The sequence below is a fragment of the Herpailurus yagouaroundi genome, unplaced genomic scaffold (assembly GCF_014898765.1).
Source record: "Herpailurus yagouaroundi ecotype Mexico unplaced genomic scaffold, PumYag 100, whole genome shotgun sequence".
Taxonomy (NCBI): domain Eukaryota; kingdom Metazoa; phylum Chordata; class Mammalia; order Carnivora; family Felidae; genus Herpailurus; species Herpailurus yagouaroundi.
In genome coordinates this window covers 82,935,043-82,949,109 of record NW_024412391.1, presented here as the reverse complement: position 1 = coordinate 82,949,109, position 14,067 = coordinate 82,935,043, and the positions used below count along the sequence as shown (strand labels likewise).

The 14,067-nt window shown below is 37.6% G+C and overlaps 1 long non-coding RNA gene and 1 pseudogene across 1 annotated transcript in view; one reads left to right on the top strand and one right to left on the bottom strand.

Annotated features, from left to right (window-relative positions):
* Positions 1-14,067, top strand: part of LOC121028874 (uncharacterized) — a 161,223-nt gene that overhangs the window by 26,098 nt on the left and 121,058 nt on the right. The gene's annotated exons all lie outside the window — the stretch shown is intronic.
* On the bottom strand, positions 2,038-3,402 carry LOC121028870 (ADP/ATP translocase 2-like; annotated as a pseudogene).

Sequence of the window (14,067 nt, the reverse complement as noted above, 5' to 3'; positions counted from 1 at the left end):
AGCATGAGCAGGGGAGGGGCAGAGAGAGAGAGGCAGGCACAGAATCCGAAGCAGACTCCATGCCCTGAGCTGTCAGCACAGAGCCCGACGTGGGGCTTGAACTCACAGACTGTGAGATCACAACCTGAGCTGAAGTCAGACGCTCAACCGACTGAGCCACCCAGGCGCCCCTGGACACTGTCATCTTTATGTGGCACGTAGACCTGTGGTAATCATTGTAAAGGATCCAGATGACATTAACTACCCTCAGAGGCTTTATCATTTTCTCTGATCAGCAGATAGAGTGATAGTTTACCTCTCTACCTTTAGGCAGAGTTGAAGCTGGTTGCAGTTTTTAAAAGATTCTGTCCACCTCTGATTTTCTTCTGTATCTAAAAGGTAGTTTTTAGGATCTTTTAACTGAAAGCCTAGTATGATCACTGGGGTACCTTCCCCTGGTGGTCTTGAACTTGAATCTTCACGCATATCACAGGGAGACTGCAGAAAACCCCACTCAGCTTTTCAGTGGTTTTCTTCTTGGCTGTTTAGCCTCATGCCCTCTACAGCTCCAGAATTTGACAAATGTCTTGGGTAGAAAATAGCCTATGAGCTTTAGGCTCAGTTCTCTGCCTTTCTGTTACTACCTGGCCATCAGCCCTTGAAGTCTTTGGTTTTTGTCTCTCCCTGAGACCACTGGAGGTCTCTGGTTTGTCTGTCTCCCAGCAGTAACCCCGTGCTTAGGCAAAGTCCAGGTGTACAGCCTCTTGCCCTGAGCCCAGATTTGGCAAATATCCCCCAGAACGAAAGAAGCTGCAGAAGTCAGCATGTCTCTCCATGGTTCTCCTTGTTCTAGAATCCTGTGCCCTCTAGTTCCTGTTGTATCAGCAATTTTTTGATGCCTTGACTCATTAGAGAATTTTTGAAGTTTACCCCATTTGTTTGGTTTTTCTCAGTGCGAGTATTGGCCAGCTGCAAGCTTGGCCATGCCTTACAAAGAAGTGTGTTTTTAAAAAGCAGATGATATAAATAACAATCTTTTCTTGTAAGTTTTTAGTATAAATGTTTTCAGTTGCGCATTTTGCTATACCTGCTTTATCATCTTTTAAACTTGTGCTGAACCATTTTAAAGGAATTTGCAACCTTCTAACAGTTCCATTACAAATAATTCAGCAAATATCTTCTAAAAATAAGAATATTTCCTTATATTATGATACCATATTATACCCCCAAAGATTAAGTTTTCTTATATCTTTTGCTAACTAGTCCATAATACAGTTTCCATTGTCTCACCTAGAGCAATTTCATCCAACTGTGAAAGAATCTGGCATTGGTTTTTATAGTTTTTTTTTTTAAATCTATACTCTTTATTCATGACATTGACAATGTGAAGATGCTAGACCAGTAGAGTCAGAGTGAATATTTTTGGTAAAGACATGACATAGATGATATGCACAGTTTATATTGTATCATTTCAACAGGCACATGCTCTCACAAAGCTTCGCTATTCTTGATGCTAATTTGATCACTAGATTAAGGTGGTGACAGTCAGATTTTTCCATTGTAAAAATATGTTTTCCCTTTGTCATCTGGCACTGTGCAGATGTCCTGCTCCCCCACTCCCCACCCAACCAAAATTTTACTTGCTGTATTTAGTATTTATTGTTGATTCTTGCCCAAATAGATATTTCACTGAAGTTTGTAGTATGGGTAATTTTCTAATTCTGTCATTCCTCCTCCATTCGTTATCTGGCATGCTTTTCTGTTTCAAAAACTTCTTAAAAACTTCCCTTCACCAATTGAGGATGAGATATATTTGCTTCCAATTATGGAGATTAATTTTTTTTAATGTTCTGAATAAGGAGATGATATGCCACCTTTAATGCTGGCAAATAGGTTAATTTCTTTTTTTAATTTTTATTTCTTTATTTATTTTTAAATTTCAGATTTCTTATTTCTTCAAGTTTAATTATCAGGGTGGCTGAAATAAAAATATATAATTGAGTCCCATCATTGGGGAAGTGGTTTTAAGAGAAAACTGGTCAGATGATGGTTGCCATTGATAAATAGACAGCCAACAGTGTGTCAAGAATAATGTAATATGCCTGTTCACAAGGGGATGCACTAGGAAATAATTTATGTGAACTTATTGATTTCATCATACAAGAGCACAAGAGCACCACCCATGCCTCTGAGAATACTGGACCATGCACCTTTGGAAGAGCTTTGGCTACTTCATCAGGGCAATCTTCCTTCAGCAATTGGGCATGCCTGTGTACATGATGTCAGTTTCTTTGCACCCTGGATGCATCATCATATGGCCATGAATAGTCAAATGGACAGGAAGTCAACCCAGCAAGCTCTGTGACAGATTGTGCAATCATCCAGCTGATTAAGAGATGAATATTCTGGGGATCTGGAAGCATTCCCTTTGCATTGTCATAGATACCGAAGTAGGCAGCTCAGTAGATGAGATACCCTGCATAGACACATTAAATTTGTACAGGCCCTTAATCCCACTAGATTTGTAGATTTCTTTTAAGTTTATTTACTTACTTTAAGAGAGAGAGAGAGGGATAGAGGGAGGGGGAGAGAGAGGCAGAGTGAGAACCCCAAGCAGGTTCCACGCTGTCAGCACACAGTGCTATGTGAAGCTCAGTCTCACCAACCATGAGATAATGACCTGAGCTGAAATCAAGAGTCAGATGCTCAACTGACTGAGCCACCAAGGCACCCCTAGATTTGTAGATTTTTTAAAATTTTTTTAATGTTTATTTATTTTTGAGAGAGAGAGAGAGAGAGAGAGCTGGGGAGGGGCAGGCAGAGAAGGAGACAGAATCTGAAGCAGGCTCCAGGCTCTGAGCTGTCAGCACAGAGCCTGACGTGGGGCTCAAACTCATGAACCGTGAGATCATGACCTGAATGGAAGTTGGTGCTTAATAGACTGGGCCACCCAGGTGCCCCGTAGATTTGTAGCTCTTAACCAGGCAGTCACAGAGGCCTCTGAATTCCCTTTCAGTTCCAGCTGTGCCCACGTCTGTTGCTAGACATATAAGGGAAAAAATCAAGAGGATACACAAAACACAAGGATGTAGCTCCAGCACCACCACCTGATGGCAAATTCCCTGCAAAGTAGGACAAAACTGGATTCTCTTGCCCACACCACCCAGGAAGATCTACTTGTATTTATCTTTGAAGGCAAAGTTGAGAGCCTGCATGAGGAAGTATCTGATGACATTGGCCAGGTTACCATCCCTGATCCTTAGGGATACGAACCACACAGTCTGTAATGCCCTTTCATCACTTACCTGTGGTGATTTGTTTGCCAGCTTGCTGCATCTGCGGGGTGGGTGCTACCACAGTCTTGGAGATGGCAAGAGTCACTCCACCTGCCAGGAAGTCCTTGGACACAGCAGCATCTGTCATGTTGAAAGGAAAGAGAAGATGGGTAACTGCAGGACTGTGGTAGGAACTGGCTGGGACTCTGGGGCCTTTTTTTTTTTTTTTTTTTTCCTTCAAATAAGCCTGGACTTGTGGACTTTCATTTTTTTCAACATGTTTGGTAAATTATGGCCCATATTCTTCTTAATGTTTCAAATAGACCAACTATTACCAGTGGTAGCTCCTCTCATTTGGCTTGTATGTCATATTTGAACATTTTTGTGTTTTCTGGCACAAGAAGACGTTCTACTCTCACCATGGACTTAAGCCATTTCTCCAAGATGTGTATGGGGAATAGTATATGGAAATCAAGATAATTGGACTAGTGATGCTCATTACTCTAAGTATGTTACTGCATGGAGGACAATGGACAGATCAACCGATCTATCTATCTATCCACACACACACCTTTAAAAATCATGAATTTTCACTGATATTTCAAATTAACATTTAACATAATTTTTCTTTTTTGATGTTCTATTTGTATCTTTTTTTGTTTCCACTGAAAATCTTGGTCCCTAGTAACATATTTCCTAATTTTCTCTGTCCTAGAAATACATAAAATAATTTCAAAACTATAGTACCATCACCATTACATCTTGGTATACATTCCACTAAAAATAAACAGTCAGAAGTCCTTGGAAAGAATTCTTTTTCTCTGGGTAATTATATTACCAATTTGATATATTCTTACGTCATATATCTTCTATGTTCTATTTGGTTTCAGCTTGTTTTCAATTTTTTGGTATGAATTTTTTTAAGTTGTATTTTGCTTCTGATTATGTAAATGTTTTAATTGCCTCTCATTCACCCCATTGATGAGGTAGAGATTCTCGCCCTAAGATTAGGGGAATAAGAAACATTTTTTTAGTCACTTATGCTCACAGCCTGGGGGAGAAGGACACTGGACTTCATGCAAGGCACATGGGTTGGATTCAAGAACAGAGAGAAAGGCATGGAACTGTGCAAGGCAGGCTTCTGTAGTATCAGGTGAGTTGGGTGCCCCTGGTTCCTGCAGGAGGCTGTGATTGGCTAGAATTGGTTAGAATAATCCTGTGGGCTGTCAGAAAACTGAAACCCTGAACTCAGGGATAAATAAGAACTGTGTCTGGTCCATTTGAAAAGGAGGGTTGTATGGCTTAAGGATTTCTATCCCCAGGAGCAGAGATCAGAGGGGAATTTCAGTCCAAGACCCTCCTGATTTTACCAGATGTCAAGGCAGCACATCATGTCAAGGCTTAATTTTGGTCTTACAGCACAGTAAAACATTTATGTGACTCAAAGTTTAAACTATATAAAACGGAATCCTCAGAGTATTGTTTCCATTCCTGTCCCTTCTACTCTGTCTCCCACATGGATAGCCTATTTTCTTAGTCTCTGACTTATTTTTCTTGGGTCTCATTTTGAAAATAATAAGCAAATAAGTAGATCACTCTCTGCTACTTATCACTCTCTACTACTTTCTACTACCTACTTACTCTCTTTCTACTATTACTACTACTCTCTACTACTACTCTTTTTCTTACTACTTTCTACTCTCTATTGGCCTATTTATTCCCTTCCTTTCTGGCATAAAAGAAGCACACTTATCTACATTGTTCTGTATCTTGCTCTTTTCAGCAGGAGCACTTTATATTAGCATATAGAGATCTTGTTCACTGTTTTTTGTTTGTTTTTTTTTTTTTTTTACCACTTCCTTGTACATCATTGTGTGGGAGTAACCATAGTTTACTCAACCAGTCCTTTTTTTAGTAGACGTTTGAGTTTATAATCTTTTGATAGTACAAATAGTGCTGTAATGAATAACATTGTACATATGTTATTTTCTTTTTGATGGTATATCTTCCTAATACAGTCTAAAAGAGGAATTACTCTGGGTGTAAACTCATGTAAAATGTTGTTAGGTATTGCCAAATCCCTGATCATGTGGAGTTGTACTATTTTCCATTTCCCAACAGCAGTGTATACCTCTTTGTTCCCTCACCAACAGTATATATTTTCAAACTAGTGGATTTTTTGTCAATATGAGAAATGCTGTATCAGTGAAATTGTATGTATATTTCTCACGTGAATGAAATTTATGGGTCTTTTTTGTGCACTTAATTGCTCTTTACATTTCTTTCTCTGATGTGCTTGTTCTGGTGTTTTGCCTAATGTTTTTATAGATTTCTGGTCTTCTAGATTTTTAAGAGCCCTTTACATGTTAGGAAGATAAATGCCTTTTTGTAGCATAAGTAGAAATATTTTAACTCCCAGTGGGCGTTTTTCTTCTTCATTTGATTCTGATGTTCTTTGCTATGCAAAATGTTTTAGGTTTTAATATATTTGAGATTAAAACTATTTTCCTTTATTGTTTCTAGATTGTACCCCACTCCCAGGTAATAGGTTAATTCACCTGTGTTTTCTCCAAGTACTTGTACAGTTTAATTTTTTGCAGTTAGATCTCTGATCCACCTGGAGCCTATCCTGACATAGGGTGAAATATGGATTCAATCTTAACTCTTTCTGAATGGTTCATTTCCCCAATACTTGTTATGAAAATATCTAACTTCTAAAATGATTTGATGTATCACGTGACCAAATATTGAATTTCTACATGTACTTTTTAATGCAATAATTATCAAGTTTATTAATGTTATACTCATCTAATAAAAAGTGTTGGATTTTTTTTCTTTTTTAACTGCTCAGGAAGAGTCACATAACATTGGGGATATCTGGTCTACAGAGGTTTGGTAGGTACTCTCAGAGGGTTGTAGCTCCTTGATAACTTTCTCTATTTCTCCTTTAGAATTTTTTCATCTTTGATCTTTACTGCATTCAGATTTGATAAACCCTGTTGTCTTAGAAAATTGCCCATTTCATCTAGGTTTTCCAATTTATTTCCTTCCAATTGTTCAAAATAGTCTCCTATTGCTTTTAAGGTTTCCTTTTTTCCAATAATAACTTCCCTTTTATCATTCCTTATTTTGTATAATTGTGCTTTTTCCTTTTATTTCTTTTGAGTAATCGTTTGGCTATGTGGTCAATTTTTGTGAAGAACAAGGCTTTAGAAAAGCAAATTCTACCACTTTCTGTATTTAAACTTGATTTTGCCAGTCTGTTTAAAAACAAACAAATACACAAACCTGCCAACAAGCAATTGTAGAGAGACTACACTTATTGTAACAGGAAAGCAGACTATATCCATTAGAGAGATCCCTTGCTTTTTCCCTAAATTCAGCCTTTATTATTTTCTCTATCTATATGTTGAACTTGAAAAGCCTGCTGGTCCATGTAACTAAACCATAGGCAGTCCAATTTTTCAAGCCTCCTCCAGATTTTGCTGACTTCTCAGTGATGATAGGTTTAATTATTCTCTATGTGTTCATCTGCTTGCTTCACAAGCAAATAAGGCACCAACTCCAGGGACCATGGGCTTAGGCAGAGGTATCTTTGATGATGGGGAAAAAGCCATACACCAAAAATAGAAATTGCTTTCTACACTTGGGGAACATTGTCCTTTCTAATCCCAAATTTGAAGCAGCTCACTGGGGATTCCTAACAGTTATCTTCTTATGGGCTATAGAAGAAACGGACCAGGGGCTGAAAGGCTGTATCTTGGGTAAATGGACAGTGTGCCCCCACTGGTTTCCCTGCCTCTTACTCCACTTCCTCTCTATGGAGGTCCCTCCTCCTTTTGTCCACCTTCAGTGTACCTAATTGTTTGAAATCCAAACCCACTGGAGCTCTGTTTTTAGATTTCTTGCTGGTAAAGATTAGTAAGCTTTTCTTTTAAAAGTTTTATTAGGGGCGCCTGGGTGGCGCAGTCGGTTAAGCGTCCGACTTCAGCCAGGTCACGATCTCGCGGTCCGTGAGTTTGAGCCCCGCGTCGGGCTCTGGGCTGATGGCTCAGAGCCTGGAGCCTGTTTCCGATTCTGTGTCTCCCTCTCTCTCTGCCCCTCCCCCCTTCATGCTCTGTCTCTCTCTGTCCCAAAAATAAATAAAAACGTTGAAAAAATAAGTAAATAAAAGTTTTATTAGGGAAAATTTGAATCACACAGAAATCCAGCAAGTATAGAATAAACTCCACATGCTGACATAACAAACATCAACATTCTGTCAATCATGTTTCATCTCCCACTTTACATCACATCATATCATCTATAAATTCTTCGTAAGTCAGTCCTTAAGACAAACAATCAAAATGCCATTTGTATTTAACAAAATAATTCCTTAACATATTACCCAGTACAAGGCCATATTTCATCATTGTCTCAAAATTTCCCAGCTATTTTAATTGAATCAGGATCCAAACAAAGTCTATGCAAATTTTTAAATTTTTCTGTTTTTAAATTGAGATATAGCTGACATATAACATTATATGAGTTTTAAAGTGTACAGCATAATGATTCAATATTTATATGTATTGTGAAATTATTACCACAATAAGTCTAGTTAACATCCATCACCATACATAGTTACAAAAAATTTTTTTTCTTGTAATGAAAGATTTTAGATCTACTCTTTTAGCAACTTTGAAATATGCAATACAAAATTATCAACTATAGTTACTCTGCTATACATTACACCCCATGACTGAATTATTTTACAACTGGAAATTTGTAACTTTTGACTCCCTTCACCCCTCACCTCTAGCGATCACCAGTCTGTTCTCCATATCTATGAGCATGGAGATGATTGTTGTATAAATTGCACGTGTAAGTGAGATCATACAGTAGTTGTCTTTGTCAGACTTATTTCTCTTAGCATAATGCCCTCAAGATCATTCGTCATGACTAGTGGCCAAGATATCCTTTTTTATGGCTAAGTACTATTCCTGTGTGTGTGTGTGGGTTGTATGTATATGTGGGGTGTGTGTGTGTGTACACCACATCTTCTTTATCCATTCATCTATCAGTGGACACAGGTTGTTTCCAGATCTTGGCTGTTGAAAATAATGCTGCACCAAATATAGAGATGCATGTATGTTTACAAATTAGTGTTTTTGTTTTCTTCAGATAAATAATGCAGAAGTGAATTCATGAAACATACGTAGTTCTATTTTTAGTTTAAAATGTTTTTTAATGTTTGTTTACTTTTGAGAGAGAGAGGGAGACAGAGTGTGAGCAGGGGAGTGGCAGAGAGAGAGAGGGAGACACAGAGCCTGATGTGGGGCTCGAACTCATGAACTGTGAAATCATGGCCTGAGCCAAAGTCAGACATTTAACTGACTGAGCCAACCAGGTGTCCCCTCTTTTTTTTTTTTTTAAGGAAACTCCCCACTGTTTTCCATAGTGGCTGCACTAATTTACACTTCCATGAACAGTTCACCAAAGTTTGCTTTTCTCTACATTCTTGCCAGCACCTGTCATTTCTTGTGTTTTTGATAATAACCATCCTAACAGGTATTACGTAATATCTCATTGTGGTTTTGATTTGCATTTTCTGATGATTAGTGATGTTGAGCATCTTTTCCTGTGCCTGTTGACCATCTGTACACCTTTTTTTTTTGAAAAATGTTTATTCAGATACTCTGCTCATTTTTAAATCAGATTATTTTATTGCTATTGAGTTATATGAGTTTTTTATATATATTTTGGATATTAACCCATTTTCAGATATATCATTTACAAATATTTTCTCTCATTCAGTAGATTGCCTTTCTGTTTTGTTGATGATTTCCTTTGCCATGCATAAGCTTATATTTGATATAGTTCCACTTGCTTATTTTTGCTTTTGTTGCCTTTGCTTTTGGAGTCAGATCCAAAACAAACAAACAAAAAAAAAAAAAAAACAGCACATAATGTCAAGGAGCTTGTTGCCTGTGTTTTCTTCTAGGAGTTTTATGGTCCTAAGATCTTACATTCACGTTCTTCCTTAATCCATTGTGAGTTAATTTTTGTGTATGATGTAATATACACATCATAGTTTTATTCTTTTGCATGTGATTGTCCACTTGAACCCAACATTATTTACTGAGGAGACTTGCCTTTCTCTATGTATATGCTTGGCTCCTCTGTTATAAATTACTTGACCCCCATATGTGTGGGTTTATTTCTGGGCTCTCTATTCTGTTCCATTGATCTATGTGTCTATTTTTATGCCAGCACCATACAGTTTTAATGCTTTGTAACATAGCTTGAAACACAGGAGTGGGATGTCTCCAGCTTTGTTTTACATTCTCAGGATTCCTTTGGCTCTTTGGGGTCTTTTGTTCTTCCACACAAATTTTAGAATTATTTGTTCTAGCTCTGTGAAAATGTCATTAGGAATTTTGTAGAGATTACACAGAATTTGTAGATGCCTTTGGATAGTATGTTTATTTTAACAATATTCTTCAAATCTTTGAACCAGGAATATCTTTCCAATTATTCATGTCTTCTTCAGTTTCTGTAATCAATGTCTTATAGTTTTTAGTCTACAGAGCTTTCACCTCCTTGGCTCTATTTTGTTGATGATTTCCTTTGCCATGCATAAATTTACTCTGAGGTATTTTATTATTTTTAATGTAATTATAAATGGTATTATTTTCGTAATTTCTATTTCTGAAAATTCATTAGCATATAGAAACAACAGACTTTTGTATATTAAATTTGCATCCTGCAACTTTACTGAATTCATTTATTCTAACAGTTTTTGGGGGGAGTCCTTAGGGTTTTCCCCTACATAATGTCATGTCATTTGCAAATAGTGTTAGTTTTATTTTTTTTCCTTTTCAACTTGGATGCCCTTTATTTCTTTTCTAATTGCTGGCTAGGACTTACAATATTATATTGAAAGAAAAAACAAAAACAAAAACAAGGTAAGAATGGCATCCTTGTCTTGTTCCTAAAAAGTTTTGGACTTTTTACCATTGATTAGGATGTTAGCTGTGGACTTGTCATTTGTGGTCTTTATTATGTTGAGGTATGTTCCCTCTATACCAACTTTGTTGAAAATTTTTAACATAAATGCATGTTAAAGTTTGTTGGATGCTGTTTTGTATCTATTGAAAGGATCTTATAATTTTTATCCTTTATTTTGTTAATGTGGTGTATCACATTGATTGATTTGTAGATATTGACGCATTCTTGCCTTTCTGGAACAAATCCTACTTGATCATGGTATATGAGCCTTTTAATGTATGGTTGAATGGAGTTTGCTGATATTTTGTTGAGAATTTTTGCATCTATGTTCATCAGGATATTGGCCTGTAATTTTTTTTCTTATGATTCTTGACTGTTTTTGGTTGCAGGATTAAATGGTTTGTAAAATGAGTTTGAAAGTGTTCCCTCCTCTTCTGTTTTTGGAAGAGTTTGAGAAGCATTGTTATTCTTCTTTGAATGTTTGGTAGAATTCACCAGTAAAGATGTCTGGTCCTGGATTTTTGTTTATTGGGAGGTTTTGATTACTGATTCAACCTCCTCACTAGTAATTGGCCTAATCAGATTTCCTGTATCTTTATGATTTGGTCTTGGAAGGTTTTATGTGTCTAGGAATTTATCCATTTCTTTTAGGTTGTCCAACCACACATACTTTCGATGATTCAGAAAATGCAGACTAGTTTGGAATTGATCTAAATTGGCTCCAAGTTCTGAATAATTAAGTCATTTATAAATTTTGCAACTTTCAGGTACTTGCAGACATGCCAACATATTATTGCCTTGTTTCACAAATAAATGAGGACGTTTTCATTGTGTACTATTAATAACCTATGAATGGCTGCCTTGAAAGTGCTAGCAGTACAAGCAATTTATTGTAACCTCTAAAATAATAACATTTACTGTTTTTTTTTTCTGGTTATATAAGCAATGAACTTTCATTGCTGAAATTTGGAAAATAAGAAACAACAAAAAGAAGTAAATAACAATTCCCTCACTTTGATATAAACAATTGAAATATCTTGTCATATTTTCTTGACATAATTTCATGTATACATTTATTTTTAAATGAAATGATTATTTATATGTACTTTATATCTTATTTAATAACTTAATGTAGATAATGATCACAATGTCATGTCTTCAAATATATCTCAAAAATATAAGTTTTAATGGCTACATAACAGTCCATAATATAGACCTGGTTTAATTTATTTACCTAGTCCTCTAAGGTTAAATATTGATGTATTTTCATTTGACACATCAATACAGTGATATTTTCATTTGAGAAGTAACCTTGCAATCCTTCCCCTTACACATAAAAGCGAGCATTTGTTTTGATGACATTAGGGATTGGGTTTACTAAATTTAGGATAATGAACAGTTTAGAGCTTACTGATGCAGATTTTTAAATTGTTTCTCAGAAAGTCTATAGTATTTAAAAAAATTTTTTAATGTTTATTTTTGGGAGACAGTGTGAATCAGGGAGGGGCAGAGAGAGGGAGACACAGAATCTGAAACAGGCTCCAGTCTCTGAGCTGTCAGCACAGAGCCTGACACGGGGCTCGAACCCAGGAACCATGAGATCATGACCTGAGCTGAAGTCAGACACCCAACCGACTGAGCCACCCAGGTGCCCAAGGCTATAGTATTAACATGTAGAATCTGGGAGTCTCATTGTACTCGCTCAGGGACCAGATAGAGAGTTGCTCCATCTCCCCAGGGCAGGAAAAAGCAAATGAGTAAGTTGCACACTTTTGCCTAAAGTTTCTGTCTAGATGTGACAGATTGGATGTCTTCTCACATTTTATTGGCTACAGCAAATCACATGGCCACATCTAATTTCAGAGTGAGTAAGGGAGTGCACTTTTGCAAGGAAGAGAATGAGAATTTTTGTGAAGAGTTCATTACTATCTCATTGTGTTACAGCCAAACCAACTGAGTGAACGTTGCATTGAGGGCAAGTCCATTGGTGGTTCCCTTTCTGGGTACCATGCTACCAGAGGTGGTATAGACTAACTTTCTCATTCACTGGTGGCCTCAGAGGCATGGCTGTCTTCAGCACCTTTGACCATTGCCCTGGAAGCAGCACTTTTTGTTCACTTATCAAATGTGTTATCTAAGAAACTATGCCTGCTATATTGTCTTGAAAGATGTACTCCAGCAAATCCTTCCATTTCTGTATATTTATGTAGTTCTTCCCACCAAGACATGGAGTACATTTCTCCTTTCGTTAAAACTGGGTGAGTTCTGTGGCTTACTTCAACCAGTACCGTGTGGCAGAAGTGACCCCGTGCCAGTTTGGGCCTAATCCTTATCAGGCCTGGCAGCCTCACTTGTGCTGTCTTGGAAGCCAGCCACCCTGCAAAGAGGTCTCTACTATTCTACTTAGAGACAACATGGAGAGAAATCCAGGAAAATGGCAGGACACCTTGGACATTGCAACCCTAGCTGAGTACAGCCACACAAGGGGCCCTGGCTGGTACCACATGAAGCTAAGATGAACTGTCCTAGTTGAATCCTGACCAAAGTACAGAAGTGTGAGCAAATAAATAGTTGCTTAAAGCCACTGAGTTTGGGAGTGGTTCCTTATGCAACAACAGATGAGTGAGCCATTATACATGGGCCCCTGACCTTACACATTTATAATAAAATTCAGCATGTGATAATTGTTATAAGAGAGGTGCAAAGTACTGTAGGAGATCAGAGCAGAGAGATTACTTGGAGACTGAGGTAGTAGGGACTGCTTCATGGAGATGCAAAGAAAATAGGTATTAAAGACAGCCCTGGGGTGCCTGGGTGGCTCAGTAGGTTAAGCATGGGACTCTTGATTTCAGCTTAGGTCATGATCTTCCAAGTTTGGTTCCTGAGTTTTAGCATTGCCGCTTGGGATTTTCTCTCTCCCTCTCTCTCTCTGTCTCTCCCCTGCACACTTATGTGTATACAAGTGCTCTCTCTGAAAAATAAATATATATTGGGGTGCCTGGGTGGCTTGGTCGGTTGGGCGTCCGACTTCAGCTCGGGTCATGATCTCACGGTTTGTGAGTTCAAACCCCACGTCGGGCTCTGTGCTGACAGTTCAGAGCCTGAAGCCTGCTTTGGATTCTCTGGGTCTCTCTCTCTCTGCCCCTCCCCTGCTCATGCTCTGTCTCTCTCTATCTTTCCATAATGAATAAACGACAAAAATTAAAAAAAAAAAAAAAAAAAAAAATATATATATATATATATATACACACAAAAAAGACTTAGCCCAGCTATGGTTTCATCAACTATTAATCTCCAGACATCTATTTCTCTGAGATTTTATAACTCACCTCACCCCCTCTTCTACCAATGTCCTTTTTTTCTTTTTTCTTTTTTTTTCAATATATGAAGTTTATTGTCAAATTGATTTCTATACAACACCCAGTGCTCATCCCAAAAGGTGCCCTCCTCAATACCCATCACCCACCCTCCCCTCCCTCCCACCCCCCATCAACCCTCAGTTTGTTCTCAGTTTTTAAGAGTCTATTATGCTTTGGCTCTCTTCCACTCTAACCTCTTTTTTTTTTTTTCCTTCCACCTCCCCCATGGGTTTCTGTTAAGTTTCTCAGGATCCACGTAAGAGTGAAAACATATGGTATCTGTCTTTCTCTGTATGGCTTATTTCACTTAGCATCACACTCTCCAGTTCCATGCATGTTGCTACAAAGGGCCATATTTCGTTCTTTCTCATTGCCGTGTAGTACTCCATTGTGTATATAAACCACAATTTCCTTTTTTTTTTTATATATGAAATTTATTGTCAAATTGGTTTCCATACAACACCCAG